Source organism: Neopelma chrysocephalum, unplaced genomic scaffold (genome assembly GCF_003984885.1).
Source record: "Neopelma chrysocephalum unplaced genomic scaffold, ASM398488v2 Primary Assembly neopelma1_147, whole genome shotgun sequence".
In the NCBI taxonomy this organism is placed as follows: Eukaryota; Metazoa; Chordata; class Aves; order Passeriformes; family Pipridae; genus Neopelma; species Neopelma chrysocephalum.
In genome coordinates this window covers 13,882,321-13,892,488 of record NW_020897809.1, presented here as the reverse complement: position 1 = coordinate 13,892,488, position 10,168 = coordinate 13,882,321, and the positions used below count along the sequence as shown (strand labels likewise).

General features: G+C 43.5%; 1 protein-coding gene across 11 annotated transcripts in view; it reads left to right on the top strand.

The window, feature by feature from the left end:
* Nucleotides 1-10,168, top strand: part of FOXP1 (forkhead box P1) — a 345,834-nt gene that overhangs the window by 148,932 nt on the left and 186,734 nt on the right. The window contains exon 1 of one of the 11 annotated variants that reach the window (XM_027700821.1): nt 159-176. The exons of the other annotated variants lie outside the window; for them this stretch is intronic. The gene's annotated coding sequence lies outside the window, so the exon portion shown is untranslated. Of the gene's footprint in view, nt 1-158; nt 177-10,168 lie in introns of those variants that run through there. 11 annotated transcript variants of the gene reach the window in all.

Here is a 10,168-nt window from a genome sequence, read left to right as displayed (position 1 = left end):
GGCGGGGCGGCTCCCGGCGGTGCCCGCGGACCGGGACGGGGCGCGGCGGGAGCTCCGCGGCCGCGCAGCCGGCGCTGCCCCAGGTGCCGCCGGCCGAGCCCCCCGGGCCGCCCCGCGCCGCGGCGGCGGCGGCTCCCGCCGCGGAGCCGCTTCTTATCTGCAGCGCCAGAACAAAGGTAGGTTGTTCAACTCCGCGCTCCGGGGGAGGGACAAGTTATTTTTGGAGGGTTGTCTTCCCGGTGCATGACTGGTTGACCTAAAAGGAGAAGGAGAGAGAAAGGGGGGGGGGAATAAAGAAAAAAAAAAAAACCAACCCAGCCCAGCACCGCCACCCCACCGGCACAGCCCGGCGGAGCCGCGGGGCGGGCAGGGGAGCAGCGCAGCGTAGTTTTATTTTTATGCAACTTAAAGAAGCCGGATCCTCCCCCCCCCCCACGCCATCTCCCCTCCCCCCGTAAAATGCCCAGCTATTTCTAGAAAACTGCGTTGCTAAAATAGTTTAATCTGTGTGCTTTATTTTATTCTTTTAAATATTTATTTTTTCTTCTTCCTCTTTTTTTTTTTTTTTGCATTTGTGATTTTTATGTGCACATATTCCTCTTAGCGGCTATGAATTTCTATGAATCCTAAATAAGCTTTTCTAGGGATGAGACGTGAGGGGTATTTTTACACGAGGATTTCAACTTTTCGGTTGACATAATCTGAAGGTACCACAGCCTTTTCTGCGACTGTCCAAGTGCTTCCGTGCCCTGTGAGGAGTTATCACCTTGCTTATAAACCAGCCCTTTATGCCATTATTTTTCTTTTTTTTTAATTCTTCTTTAATCCTGTATGTTGCTCAGCTTCAGTGGATGCTTTTCTTCTCCAAACTGAAACGTTCTCAGGTTTTGCTGTGCTTCTCGGTTTGTTTTTAACACGTAGGAAAATATTAATACAGAGCAGTAAGAAAGAAACAGTGATGCGTCTTCTGTTCAGGGGAGGCAGCAAACCTGTCCACTTCTATGCCGGGAAGTACAGAGAGCAAATCCATAATTCAGTGCAGGAACAAATGAATTCAAAGCGATGCATAGGATGGGTATTATGTAACTTAATAAGAAATATGGTTTTGATCGTAGGAGCGGACGCTGCGCTTGTAGGTATAAATATCAAATCTAGGTAAGTCTGTGGAAGAGCACTTTTCTTCCAGCCTGCATTAAGCAGTGTTGTCTTCAATCCCTAATTCTTACAGGATTTTAGAAGGGAAGCAGCTCCTTCCTAAATTGAGTATCATTCAAAAAATCTTTTAAATACCTGTTGTGTACTCGGTTGCTTAATTGGCTCTCCCTCTTCCTGCCTCTGCTGCCTGCCTTCTCCAGTTATTATGGGATCTCCAGATTTATTTTTTTTTAGGAAGTCTTAGTTCCAGAGCAAACCTTGATAGCAAAGCTGTTCTTTCCTTCTTTTTTTTTTCCCTCCCCCTTTTGTTTTTTACACTAAAATATTTCTTACGTATTCCTGGAGATTTCTTTTTTCTACTTTTTTATTTATTTCTCTCTCAAGCTGTGCAGCCTGAGCTGTGCTAATCAGAAACTTTTTTTAAAATGTAAGACCAGGTCAGATAATGTAAATAAACTTTTGTACCCCCAAACTTTTATTCTATAATACTGGGATTTATTTTTCTAAAAAAGAAAATACATTGCAACTCATGAATGGTAAACACAAATAAATGTGTTTTGTAAAATCAAAGGGTGTCTTTTTAAATACATTTCTAGTTTTTGCTTTTTGGGCTGTGTAGGGGATGATAGGAATTAGTAGCCTTTAATTAGACGTGGAGATATTCACATTTTACAGGGATTTATGTTAGAACATGGAATGGCGGGTGGCTTGTTTCCTCATTATGAATACTCCCTGCACATAATGAGGTTCATCATTAGTTGATGGAGTGAATTTGCCCTAGCTCTACCTTGAAAGGCACATAATTTACATACTACTTCAGAGCTTAGGCTTTAATGGATTCCTCGATGAATAAAATGAAAAGCTACTTTCTTTAAATTTTTGAACAGTGTTTTGATAATACGGATTTAATAAGACATTCAATTTCCTTGTTAAGTATATTTGAAAGTGCATTCCCAATTTTAGCACAAAATATACTTCCCCATGTTGTATCCTATAGTATGGGGGTAATACATAAGCAAATATATCAGTGTGAACGTTTTTGGGGGATGTAGAGGGATTATGTTGCCCCATGTGTGTGAGGTGACACTGGGCTTCTTTGGCCTGGTCTCCTCATGTTTCCTGCCAACCCCAAGCGTGGTAGAGCTCACCTGTGGTGTTAAAATACCACAGAGCAGACTTGCTCCCCTGTTAAAGCTCATTCTGCCTGAGGAGTGTTTTAACTGTATATTTGCTGTGTACATTTGTAGTGATGGATCTTTGGAAATGTGTCGCGGGCTGTCAGGCTGACAGTGACAAACCCTCCGGTCCCACCTCCCTATTTATTTTAATGAGACAAGAACAGCAAAAACTTCTCTGGTGCAGTTCCACCTCTGGAACTGCTGCGTAGATGTGATTAGATTAGAGTAAATTGAATTGTAGGCAGCCTAATGTGTTATCATGTCATCAGCTTACTCCAGCCGTGGTCTACAGGGTAGAGTTAGCGAGACATCCTCTTCTTCTTCCTCCTCCTTCCTCCCCCTCTCCACGCTTGCGTGGGGCAGGCTGGGCACGGCCGGCATCTCTTCCTGCTGACACTTCCCGGTGTGGTGGTGGAGTTTGAGAGGCAAAAAATACGAAGCGAAGGCTTGTTTTGATAGAATGTTTTATTACCTGAAAACGATGAGCATATATTAACATTAATAGAATAGTCTGTGTCATTCTTTTTTAGGCAATTTACCTCTGCCACAGACCTGTCTGCTTCAAAATCTTTCTCTGTTCTAAAACATATATTTGTTTAGGGAGTTTTCATTGAAGTGTACATGACAATTACAGCTGTTCATTAACAAAATTGGGTATTTGTTTTAAACTTTAACCAATCACTTTGATATGCTAATTATGGTGTAATTTAATTTGAGCCCTGTAATGATGATGCCGTTATTATGGACATAAATGATGCAGTTAAGCTGAGAGTAATCTCATTTGCATACTGTACATGCCAGTAAATTAAGCCCTTTCTTCGACTGCTTCAGCTTTAATTTTCCACTTCTTTTCACACAGCGCCTTTTCAGCCAGTCTCTTATAAGCCCACTTTGTAATAGTGCTGATGACTGTTTGATGTGGAGAGTTGCTGCACCACAATAATGCAAGACACAAGATGTAACATTTAAAGGATTCATTATCTTACTGAGTGTTGCTTTAAGAAGCTGGGATTAACAAGGGTGGAAGTGTCCTCTCCATGGAGCGGTGTGGGTCTTCCCAGAAACAAATGCAATCTTTGTTTTTTCCCCCTTTTTCTTGGTGTACCCCAATAGCGAATGGGATTCGATAAGGCCTCATGGCGTTTCTCAGGAATGAGGTAAAACACCATCATAGCCCTGTAGTACAACATTTGACCTTCTCTGTAGGATGTTCTGTGATACTCCATTGTTGCAGAAAAGTTGCTGGATACAATTTGCAATATTATAGAGATGGGAGATACCAGATTATTTCTCAGGTTGGGTATGTGATCTCCAGATCTACCTGCATGATGTTCTGCAACACAGAACTGAAGTCTGCATTATTGGTTGGGGTTTTTTTTAATTTATTCACCGGTTTCTCCTCTCGTGGTCCCTACATGAGTTGACCTTAGTATCAGGTTAATTTCATATTTAAATTTATAAGAATGTTGTTGTGCCTGCTGATACTAGTGAAATCTTGGGTCGGGAAAGGAGAAAAGTCACCGACACCAAGCAAAAATGAACTGCGTAAGTGCTGACTTAAATAGTTAATCTTTTCCAATTTACCATGTTGTCATTGAGCTGAAGTATTCTCATAACACTGTGGCATACAAAGAAATCATGTGAAATAAACAGGGCTCTTTTTATAGCTGCTTACTATTATGGTTAGATATTTTCATAGTTTAATACCTCTGGAAGTAAAGCCCGTCTCAAGTTTTTCGCAGCAGTTGGCCTCTCAGAAAGTCATTGTTGTGTGGGTAACCAAGTTAACTAAAGATGATTATTAAAACCTTGCAATCCTTTCCTTACACAGGGTCCCATGACCAAAAATAGCTCGTGCAGTTGCCCGCAAACATGCAAGTTAATAACTTCCTGGGTGAGCAGCGTAAGAACTGCTGATTTCCAAAGCACGTGTGTCACCCCTGCCCACGCCCCGCACGGTGCACAGCACACAGGTGGGAGGGTCCTCACTTACCAACTGTCCAGTGTTTAATGAGACTTCGGTTTTTATGGTTGTTGCCCACTCTTGGTTTCAGTTCTGCATTTCTCACATGCCATCTTGTTTTCCAGCAGCCATTCCATGGTATCCTGACCATGCACGAGCGCTGGCTGGGCCATGCTGCAGCGAGGCGCTGCACGATGGTGATCTAACTGCCCTGTTGAATTTGTACCTCCTATTTCTGGGTCAAAACCACAGGAATCATTCCCAACAAGCCCACTGGTCCAACCACCAAGTACACTGACATGTAGGATTTCAGTTCTCCTACATCTCTTCTACGCGTGGCCGGTGAGCAGAAGAGCATCCGTGGAGACAAGTACAAACACAAAGCATGGTGTGGTCTTGGCTTTCACAGAGCCTTTGCTTTTTGCCCAGAACACCAGAGCTAAGAAGGTGATACCTGCCATCCCCTTCCTTAGGGTGGACTGCATCAGAGTGCAGTGTCAAATCTTGGGGCCCATTTCTGAAGCAAAATGTGTCCAGAAAAGGAAAGACTTCCCCAGTGCTTTCTCTGAGGCTGTCACTCTAGACATTGGGTTTGTACATGATTGCACGCTGGAGACAAAACCCAGTAGCCATTCCCTTGCCCTTTGTGCTCAGAGCCTGGAGCTACTCAGGTTGCTGATGAAACTGGGTACAAGCTACTCCACCCAGGGCATAGAGAGCAAAAGGGTTTTTCACAGCACAGGGCAATGCAGAACAAGTTCTCCCCAGGAACTCCAGAAGGTCAGAAATAATATAGTATAATGCTGGAAAAATTCAGCCTTTAAAGCTCATGAAAAAAAGAGTTCTTGACTTCGGTTACTTAAGCAGTATCCCTGTTGCTCAACCCTTTGTCTTCCTTCTAAAGATAATGTATCCATTGCTCTGGGCTGTCATAGGCTGTAAAAGAGGTGTCTTGTCTTCAGCTTCTCTAGGAATGGGTGTGCTGAGCATGTGCCTCTCGGATCATGGAGGGATTTCTGTCCCAAGCAGGCAATGACAGTAAGATGGACTGGGAATTGGGCTGAGAGACTCTCTTTTGGAGCTTGTTAGTGTTTTGTGGATGTAATGGTGCTGTGCAGGACTTCAGTGTTAAATCTTCTTGGGAGATAAAAGTATTCTTTTTCCAAAGTGGTTTCAATACCTTGCCCTTAAAGAAGCTGTGTTGTAAGAGTTGTCTTCACGAAGGAGTTTTCAGGCATAGTTTTTCCCTACTCTCTTTGTCCTAATGAAACACATATCCTTCCTCCCCTCACAGGACCTTTTGAGTTTATTCTGGATAAAGAAACTCATTTATGAAGAAGATTTTCCCTTTATCATCCTTGCTCTTTAATCTGATCCTGGATTGCAATTTTCAGTAAGTTTCTCCTGCCACACTTTCCAACATATGAACCTTTTCAACCCAATCAGGTGGGAAATTAAAAGTGATACCAGTTCAGATCAGTACTGTGCAGCCCTGTTTGAGCATTTCTGTGTAATTCAGGATTGCTGGGTTTAAAGAAATTTTTCACCTCGGGTAATGGTAGCTCTCTGCAGAAAGTTATTTCGGGGAGTTCTGAGCTTTGTGGGAGATGGATTTCTCCTTTCTCCAGCTTTGTTTACAAACAGCTTTGTTCTTACCCTTTTCCAGCAGAACAAGTGTTTCCTTACAGGAATGTGGTTGAGAGCAAAGCCACCAAACCTGTCTCTAGAATTGTAGAACTACAACATATTAAAGAGTAATTTATCATATGTTAATATACTTACCCCATCAAAGTCATGGTCGTCAAGACATAGAAACAAAAATAGACCTCTGATCTCTATCTCTGTAATGTTTTTCAGCATAGTCTCCTATTGGTATCCAGAGAAAAAGCTCTAGGAATTTGTGATTGTATTTACTAGTGGCTAAGGAGAAGAGTTTTCAGTCACTGAAATTACCCCAAGCGCCAAGCTGCTGCCCTTTCAAGTTTGACTGAACCAAATTGACTTGAAGTTTTGGAGTGTAAAGATGCCCTGTTCCCATGCGTGCCAGTTTGTTCCTGTTTGTAAACACATCTTTTCATGGCTGTAGATGGTGCACGGGTATCTGTGATGAGAAACCTTGGGAAGTAGCCACAGATGCTCTGCTTTTCCAGCATGAGGGAGCCTCCTATAAGCAGTTCCCACTGGCTCACCTGAAGAGTATTGTGGAAAGGGTGGTGCTTTGGAGTCCAGGTGAGTCTGCCTGTTGCTACTGGTCCTGAGTGTACACAAAATAGTACAAGTCAAGTAGCTGTTAGGGTTTCTTTAAGCCTTTAGTTCTTTTGGCTGCAGTACCCCCTTCCAGCAGCAGTTTTTCCTGTGACTGGAGAATGTGAATGTCTGTCTAAACTGGCTAAGCAGACAAAGCAATGTGATGAAAACACATAGAACAAATATGCTTAACCAGAAGAATGAAGTCTCTCAAGCAAAGCTGTAAGTAAAAGGACTTGGGATAAACCACACACTCAGCCCCTTCCTTTGCTCCTGTTATCCCTGCACCACTGGGGGCTGCAGGGAGCAGCAGTGTAGGTAGGCACATGCTGTGGCCTCACTGGCTCTTCTCTGTGATGTCTCCCTGCTCCAGGTGCAAGTCTTCTGCTCTGATTGTGTTGAATTTGGCTTCACATTGGCTTTACCTCCAAATAAAACACTTCCCTAAGGATGGCCTTTCAAAAGTCCATGTTCTTTTTTCTGAAGAACTGCAAATTCTTGAGCTGGGCTGGTTATATAGGTTCCTGAGATCATCGCTTTGAGGAAGCTGAGTGAAACAAATGCTGCTTTCAGGTGCGTAGCCTAAATCAAAAGCAGCTCTGAGTTCTCTGGAGTCTGTCAGGGTTTTACCATTATTAAGAGCCATATGGCCCCTGGCAATGGTCCTCTGTTTTACCTGGGGTGAGGGCACTGTGCTCTTCTGCTGTTGAGATGCGGTGCACAAAGGGCAGCCACGGTCAAGGAGGGCTTCTTGATGTGGCTCCAACAACTGTGTGCTTGGTGGCCAGGGCCAGAGCTGACAGAGATGAGGCAGCCAGTCTTGTCCTTCTTGCACAGGCCTGTGTGAGAAAGCCCTCCCTGGAGGCAATCTGCCAGCTGGGGAGGCTGGTCTGTGTCTTTGCAAACTCTTGGACAGTGGGAGGAACAAAAGGGCTATGCATGAAAAGTTTCCTAGGCTTCACACTGAGGTAAGGCTTGCAGTGTGTGATCAGTAAAGCTTAGAGACCCACAGTTCAGCTCTTCCAGCTGTGGGGTATTTCATGTGTTTGTTGGTGTGTCCTTTTGCAAAGGCAGGATTGAGTCAGGGTGGATGTGCTACGGGCTGGATGAAGGAAGCCAGTACTAAAGAATGAGCAGTCTTTCCCAGTGAATGTGGAGTTTTATATTGCTTTTACAATGAAACAAATATGAAAAGGAAGAATGAAATGATAATAAGCTAAATTGGTGCCAAATGTATGGGTTTCCATGTGTGTGCAGTAAAGGGAAACCCAGCTCCTGTAGTCTTCCCTTAGAAAACGACTCATTCTGTGTTTAGAACCCATGTGCAGGATGACCATATAAATGTGGTTAAATGGCATAGGATTCTGATCAAAGGGGCAATTACAAGTAATAAAATAGGAAATATAATTATTGCTACAATTTTAGAACTTAGAGCTAGGGAAAATCCTAGCATCTAGATGGAGAAAAAAACTTTAAAGATGAAGAGAAGAAAAAGAAGAAAATCCCCAGATTTCAGCTTCTTGGGCTCTATATAAAAACAGCATTGAAAAGTAAAGATATATTTCCTGGAATATCAGAATTCTCCAATAAATAACGATCGGGGAGGTTGTGAGCAACTTAATTGTTGGCTGAGCTGAATCAGAGCAGAAACTGAATTACCAACTTCCGCACAGGAAAATGCACCGAAGTCGGAGCTGTGGCTGGGTTATTTTCACCAAATGTCCAGCACATATGCTGCGCTTGCTTTTATTGTTCACCGTTATGGTGTCATGTCTCGCTAGATTGTGCTTTGCTACACACCTCCACCCCCTAACAAACTGGCCCTATATGTGCATGTAGGCAGAATATAAGGAATTAAGCTGTGTGACAGTGAACTTCTGGGGATTTTTGTATGCTTGACAAATGTTTCTTAAACATGGTATAAATACATTGTACAGTAGAATTCAAGTGTTTGAGGGGCACGTTTTACTCCCAAAAGAAATGTGTGTATTTTGGCTTTGTGTTTCTCGCTGTTTTTTCTTATCCCCTAAAAGAAATGTTTAATATTTTAGAGACACCTATGTTTAGATAATACAGGTTTGGACAGTGCTCTTCTCTGTATGTTGTAGAGTTCCTACTGACACGCCTGGACAAACCTCACCACCTAAAACCCTCAGGCCAGATTTTGGCATTCAGTGTCCTCAGAGGGAGGGACTGTAGCTGTTAATCCTGTAATAGTCAGATTCTTCAAGGTAGCATCTTCTGTCCTCCCACAGGTTAGATTCTCGGTTTTACCTGACAGCCTGAATATTTCTCTTCAAAGGGAACGTAAACCCTTCGGCAGGCTGGGCTCACCCTCGCTTCTCCTCTCTGGGTCTTGCCCAGGAACTTCTCTTGTTCCTTGACCTTTTTGCCACAGCCATCTTCTTCCCTCCTGGTTCCTTGGAGAAAATACCTGTGCCTGTGCCTCCTGAAGCTGTTCCCTGTGGTCTGCCTGCCTTGTTACAGAGGCCTCTCCAGAGCAAAGGCGAGGGCAGCTGGACTGATCCCATCACTCTTCAAAACCGCGAGGTCACACATTTGGTCCCTTTGCAGAAATGCCAGAGCCTATTAAGAGTAAGACATGTAAATATTCCGTTCAAAAATAATAATTAAAAAAAACAGTCTCGTGGCTGAGTTCTTCAGAGGAATGGGAACGTCAGCTGGCATTGGCTCTCACCTGTTTTGATAAGGCATTGCATTCTCAGCGCGTGTTTGTAAGCTCCAGATACTTGGGCTGAAAATAGCTTCCTCATCCTGTTCCCTTCCCACAGGTGGACGAGTGGCTTAGAGGCACAGCGAGGGACATGGGTGCCTTATCCCAGCTCCTTGTCTTTTCCAGTCATGCTAGCTGGGTCATTTGGAACCAGTAAATGCTTCAGCGTGCCCTTGGCCCCATCACACTCATCCCTGTGGTAAACTCTCCAATGAGTGGGGGCTTTGGCCTCCCTGCTTCCTACCAGCTCCACTAGTAACAGCTTATCTACTCCATAGAGCTGTTGTAAGGACTAATTAACTGATGCTTTTGAGGCACTTGGTACCCCAGATGTGTGAGCCCTAAGAAATGTTATGAGCTTTTGTGTTTCACCTGCAGGGTGGAAGCTCTCCTTGTCCCCATGCAGCCAATGCTCCAGCCATGTTTTGCACCTGAAGGCTGTGGGTTTTGTAATGCTCTCTGATGAACTTCACTCACATGGGAGGCTTTGATAAGTTAGAACACCCCCTCCAGAAAACTGCAGGAAAAGTGTTTTGTTTCATTAGTATTTGGGGTGGAAGTATGCTGTAGATTAATCCTCTTTGGAAAGAGATTAAGAAATGTTCTCTTCTTCTCCCGTCTCATGTAAGAGTAGGCAATGTTTATTCTTTCTTTATTAACTACAGACGTCAGAGAAAAAGGACTGTTGCCCTTTGATTTTATTTACAAGGCAAAAGTGAAAACTTGTTTGATCATATCATGGCTGTTAAGCTGCAGTGTAAGAGTGGAAGGGAACCTGTTGCTAGCTCCTATCATGTCTAAATATAATTTTTCTTCTATTTAGTTATCTCTGAATTTTAAATGCAGCATCCTTGGCCTTACTTACTTGTCAGGTTGAATGAAATTGCTTCA